This window comes from Ixodes scapularis, unplaced genomic scaffold, assembly GCF_016920785.2.
Source record: "Ixodes scapularis isolate PalLabHiFi unplaced genomic scaffold, ASM1692078v2 PGA_scaffold8__174_contigs__length_109621045, whole genome shotgun sequence".
Lineage (NCBI taxonomy): Eukaryota > Metazoa > Arthropoda > Arachnida > Ixodida > Ixodidae > Ixodes > Ixodes scapularis.
This window is the reverse complement of record NW_024609883.1, coordinates 59645725-59651781: the sequence shown is the minus strand read 5'-3', so window position 1 is coordinate 59651781 and position 6057 is coordinate 59645725. Positions and strand designations below refer to the sequence as shown.

The following is a 6057-nucleotide window of genomic DNA, read 5'->3' as shown; positions in this document are numbered from 1 at the left end:
GCCAATCGGAACGTGACTGCGTATCACCGGAGCGCGCATCAACTCCGAAAAAGTATCAGGCTTTTCGCTGCGTCATGCTCCAATATGTGTGCTTTCCGCTCTTATACGTCGCGCATTTCGAAGCCTTCGGCACGCAATGTGGGGCTTCTCGTTCGCCGTTTGCCAAGTTACAACGAGACAGGGTATAACCGTGCGCTCTCACCCTGCTGGCGCCGCCTTGCCGTTGCCGGCTGCCTATTTGGACGCGCCCGGGGAGGCCGGTAGCAGTCGCGTCCACTATCAGTGTCAAGGGTGCGCCTGTCGCATTTCGGCAGAAGCCACGAAGGAACGACCAACACGAAGTTCAGTGCAGAGCCAAAAAGCCCTTGTTTATCCTTTTTCAATCCTTTCATATCTGTCTGCCCAGGCAGCATGACGCAGCGATACGCTGGCGCGTAGCCAACGACTTAAGATATCGCTTCATCGCTTTTTTTTTCACAAAAGCAAAACAGAACTTCCAATCAGAACTCACATTATACGAACGAAAACAAAGCAAGAAAAGCAAGGAACGCTGCTACATACACTACGCATTTATATAATTACTCCAGCACTTTTTCAAGACTAACACGTATCACTTAAATACACCGCCAGAAACATTGACACTTCACTTCAACAATTTCAAGCATCTGTCACATTTTCTTTACCTACTCATCAATCTTTTAGGTTTTCTAACTGTTCGCCCATACCGCGTGATGACGACGGGAGAGTCATAGGACTGTCTTGACGTTACAAGCGCGGAAACCAAAGCACTTGACTGAACCGTGTTCGGTACCATCTCGTCCTCCCCTCTATTCATGCTGGCTGGGTAATCGTACCTTTCTCCGGTTTCTTGTTGTCGTGGCAAGAACCGCAAACTCGTCCTGTTCCGCACTAGGGTTATTCCGGATGACGTTTGTACCTCGTAGGACCTCGGCCTTCTGGCTGGAGCCATAACCTCCGCATTCGCCTTCATGTCCGTGGCCCATACCCGATCGCCGATGTGAAGAGTCCGCAACGCTTTCGCTCCGTGTCGCTCGTTAAACCCTTGACGCTGCTTATCTCTTGCACTGTGGTATCTTCGGATCAACTCCGCTTGATTCAGGTTTGTTGGATGCAGTGGATGCAGTTGTTCGGGTACCATGGCCAGTCTCGTTCGAAGCCGTCAACCAATTAGTATCTCAGCGGGACTCCTCCCAGTTATGCCCGGAGCGGACCTGTAAGTCAACAACGCAAGGTTAACACCAGACAACATTTGCATCAATCATTTGACGGTTTGGACCATTCCTTCTGCCTCCCCATTGGCCTGTGGGTAGCGCGTGCGTGTTGTTCGGTGGCAAAAGCCGTACGTTTCCGCGAACCTCCCGAACTCCGACGACACAAACTGCGGTCCGTTATCAGAAATTACCAATTCCTGAATGCCATTACGCGCAAAAATACGCTTCAACTGCTCGATCACCGCTGCGGTCGTAGTTGGTGAAAGAGCCGCAACCTCGGGATATCTGGAGAGATAATCCACCACCACCAAGAAGTCCGCCCCTTTTATCTGACAAAGATTGATTTCCAGCTTCTGCCACGGAAAGTCTGGGGTAGACGAAGGCATCATTGGCTCCGAGCTTTGGTTAGCGACTTAAGCATATACTTCGGTTACGGACCGTATTTAAAATCTGCTTGCTCAAGCCTGGCCACCAAACGCACCCTCGAGCACGTGCCCGGCATCTGTTGACGCCTTGGTGGCTTTCGTGCAGCCGAGACAACACTTCCGGTCGTATTTTTGGTGGCACAATTGTCCGGTTACCGTTTAGCAAAAATCCATTCACCTCCGTTATCAGAGCTCTGCCCTGCCAGTATGGTTGAAGAAAACAAGGCAGTGACGACTTTCTCGGCTACCCCTCTCGACATAGGCGTGTTAAAGAATCACAAAACTCGTCCATTCTTTGATACTCTTTTACTTTTCTCAAAAAGTTTTCTGCTTTCTCTAGGCGCATCAAGCAACCTTGCGTATAGCTTGAGACTTCCGCTACTGAAAGAACGCTGTTTCTGTCTGTCACGGCGAGCGGTACACTGGACAATGTATCTGCGGTGGCAATGAGCTTGCCGGGAACGTATACGACTTTGAACTTGTACCGCATGAGTCTCAATCAAAACCTTTGTATCCGAGGGGTCAAATGACAACCGGCGTTTGTCCCCGTAGCGCCACAAGACGTTTATGATCGGTCTCGAATATTGCGTCAAGCCCTCTTAGGTATTTGTCGAACGGTTCTGCTGCCCACGTTAAGGCCACAGAGTTTCTTTCTCAATTTGCGCATAGCGCGTTTCTGCAGGCGTCAGTGACCGAGAAACAAACACCACTGGCCGGCGTTCACCCGTTGTTTGTTCTTGTAGGAGAACCGCTCTGAGGCCAAAAGACGATGCGTCTGCCGAGACTATTATCCGTAAGCTTGAGTTGTACTTGGCCATGCATTTCGCGGAGCAGATCATATCTTTAACGCTCGCCAGCGCCATTTCTTGCGCCGGCACTCATGCCCACATTGTGTTTTTCTGGAGTAACTCCAGTAGCGGAGCTGTTTTTGCTGACAGGTGGGGTAGAAAGCGGTTGAAGTGACTGGCAATTCCGAGAACCCTTCTGACTTCAGGTACATTGGTCGGAGACTTTCAATGTTTGAACGCTCTAACTTTATTTGCGTCGGGTTTTATGCCTTCTCCGCTTATGCTGTAGCCCAAAAACGTGACTTCTCTGACATTGAACACGTACACACATCTCTTTGTTCAGCGTAACATTTGACTCCACCAGCCTGTCGAAAACTTTCCTTAGTCTTCTATTGTGTTCCGCCTGATTTTTTCCGTACGCCAAAATGTCGTCCATTAGATTGGCCACAACAGGAAGGCCTTCTAAAATTTCCGACATCCGCTTTTGAAAATATTCTGGAGCTGACGTTATTCCAAAGCGCAGCTTGTGAAACAGTATCTGCCAAATGGCGTGATAAACGTAGTCAGGTTTTGGCATGCTTCCGATAGTTTAATCTGGTGAAAACCCGAGTTTTCACCTAGCTTTGAAAAAAATTATGCGTCACCAAGCAGGCCGAGCGTTTGTTCGACTATTGGCAGAACACACCGTTCCCGACGGACACTTTTGCTTAATTGCGTCAAATCCACGCAAATACTAACCGCGCTTAACGGTTTTAGGACTGGCACAATTCCTGCGCACCAGTCTGTGGGTCCTTCCAGCTTACGTATTACGCCTAGCTCTTCCACTTTGGCTATTTCGTTTTTAACAGCTTCCATCATGGGAATGGGAACCCTCCGTGCTGTATTAACAACGAATGGTGCGGCGTGCGGGTGATCTGGATGGTGTATTCCCCTTGAAGCGTACCTAAGCTGTTGAACAGCTGCGGGTACAAAACGGCATAGCCTTTTTTGCCGATGCTTTCTACAAATCTAATGACCCCCAAGGACAGAATTGCCGGTAGGCCTAGTAACACTTCACGCAAAAGGCTCATGACATTCACTGTTTGACAAGACACCTTATCTTTCCATTGCATTTCTATCGTACATTTTCCCAAGACCGTCAATCGTTTTTCGTTTGCCCCCACCAAACTTTCTTCGACTCGATCCAGCTTAGTCGGGATGCCTGGAAACGTACATGGAACAACAGACGCTTTGGCACCCGAGTCTACTTTCGCAAAGACAGGAACACCGTTAATGGTTATCGGCATATACCGTGCTTTCGCGGTCGCTGTATCTGCGGGTTGCTTAAACAGATATGCAGGTTTTTCTTCAAGGGCAACCCCTCGTACCTTTCGCGGTTCCCCCGTTCCGGTTCTGCAAACCTTACTGAAATGGCCTCGGTTGCTGCAGTTGAAGCACTTGGCCACTCTCGCTGGACAGGCTGACCGTGGTTGCTGGTTCCCTCCACAGGACGGAGAAGACCCCTTCCGAGAAGACACCAGTTTTTCGCTTCCTTGACGCCAAGATGTTCCACTGTAGCGTCATACTGCATCGATGTTCACGTCCTCGGATGTTACAGGCGATTCCTCGGGACGCAGTTCTCGTTGCTGCTGTCGTACAGTCTCTTTCAACCTTTATTTTGCAAACGCAGAAGCAAGCGTAAGCTGCGAGTTCATCTGAAGCGTTTCCGACAGCTTTCCATCCCGCATGCCGACGACCAGTCGATCACGCAGCATTTGTTGTTTGAAGTCCCCAAAATCACAGTGGAGTGCTAGGGTGTGAATTCGTACTGGTCAATGGTCTCGTCTGGATCCTGCACATGCCAATGAAAGCAGGTGCTCTCGTAGACGACGTTTCTTTATTTCACGAAGTGCTCATTAAACTTCGTTTTGACTTTCTCGTAGACTTTCGAGTCTTCCTCGCTCAAGTCAAAGGTTGCGAAAATTTGCCGTCCCTGCCGTCCTAGGGTATAGAGGAGGGTTCTGACCCGATTCTCGCCGCTTTTTTCGTTGAGACCGCTTGCGAACCGGTAGTCTTCGAACTCTTAATCCACGCTGGCCATTCTGACGCTTTGTCAAAGTCCATTTTAGGTGGTGGTTGCAGTCACAGTCCCCCTTGAGCTGGTACCGGTGTCCCCATGGCTTGCTCTTCAAGCATATTCCTGGTCAGACGGACCCCACTCCTGGCACCATGTAGGGTTTCGGCGGAAGCCAAGAAGGAACGACCAACACGAACTTCTGTGCAGAGCAAAAAGCCCTCTTTTATCCTTTTTCAATCCTTTTATATCTGTCTGCCCAGGCAGCATGACGCAGCGATACGCTGGCGCGTAGCGAGCGATATAAGATAGCGCTTCAGCGCCGGCGGCACATTCACCCTACCTGGGCGAGGGAGAGCCGTCCCCTTCGGGGAATACAGCCTCGGTCCCTCGTATCCGAATAGCCGCCGCCATTGGTGACGACTCCCACGGCTTGCTTCAAGCTAGACCTAGATAGGGATATAAAGAACCCCATGGTTTCCACACACTTCTATCACGTTAATTGGGCCGGAAATTGAGGGACCACATATGAGATCGCTACAAACCCACCAGTTGGAGACGCGTTCCGGTCACTATTGTGGGAACAGAGTGTAACGAAAGCAGTGCGGCGCGCAAGTTCGTCTACTTCTTTTGCAGGTGTTTTGACGTCAAAACAACGCCGAGCTCCGATTGGCTTTGACTGAAACGATAGTGGGTAAACCTCAATGCACGATGCCTTGAGGTCTACCCACTATTAGAGCTCGGGATTCTGACGCCACCACAACCCCAGCAAAAGAAGCAGACCAACTTGCGCACCGCATACCGTGTGTCAACGCGTTTTTCCTGTCAGCCGTGTAAAAAAAAATTGTATTCGACTAAGCTTTTTTAAACGATATACTGAATCCATGATTTCTCTTGTTACAACAATAACTATTATGGCCGCTTTCCACAACTGGAAATGACGCCCGTTCTTGTTTTATTTGTTGTAGTCGGCGTAGTATAGAGCGTAGAGTGTCCGACGTCGATGTTGCCAAATCCTCGTTAAAGACCGCCCGCTGCCCGTGGGAATCGAATCTGGGCCCACTGCGTGCGACGCGGAGGCGTTAGTAGAGAGCTACACCACGGCATTAACAACCCGGTTTGTACCATAGCCTCCTCTATATTCACAAAGCCTGGCAGCTCGACGATGGGGCCATAGAGTGTCCTGTCTCAGATTTGGAGCGCGAGGATCTGGTAGCAGAGAGCATTCCTGGTATTCAGCGCACAGCTTTTGCAGCGGCGAGGGTCCTAAACATGGTTTTCAAACTCGACGGAAAAAGAAGCGGTAGCGCGAGGAACGCGAGGAGCTCTAGCGGACATTCCATCGCTCGAGAGAAGTGTGTTTCGGCGTCTCGCCGCAGCGGGGCGCCCGTCACGTGGCTCTCCTCTCATCCGTTGTCTTCCTCTCTACCGTTTCAATTTCGGCGGCCGCTTCTCGTGGCGATCTCCCCGGCTTCGTCAGTATAGAAGACGCTATGTTTGTACTAACCTTTTCGTAGTACCCAATGCCCGTTGCATGCGCTCTCTGAAAAAAATGATAA

At 50.2% G+C, this 6057-nt stretch overlaps 1 pseudogene; it reads right to left on the bottom strand.

Annotated features, from left to right (window-relative positions):
* Nucleotides 1–1196: 1196 nt before the first annotated feature.
* On the bottom strand, nt 1197–4315 carry LOC121833416 (annotated as a pseudogene).
* Between the last annotated feature and the right edge of the window lie 1742 nt (nt 4316–6057).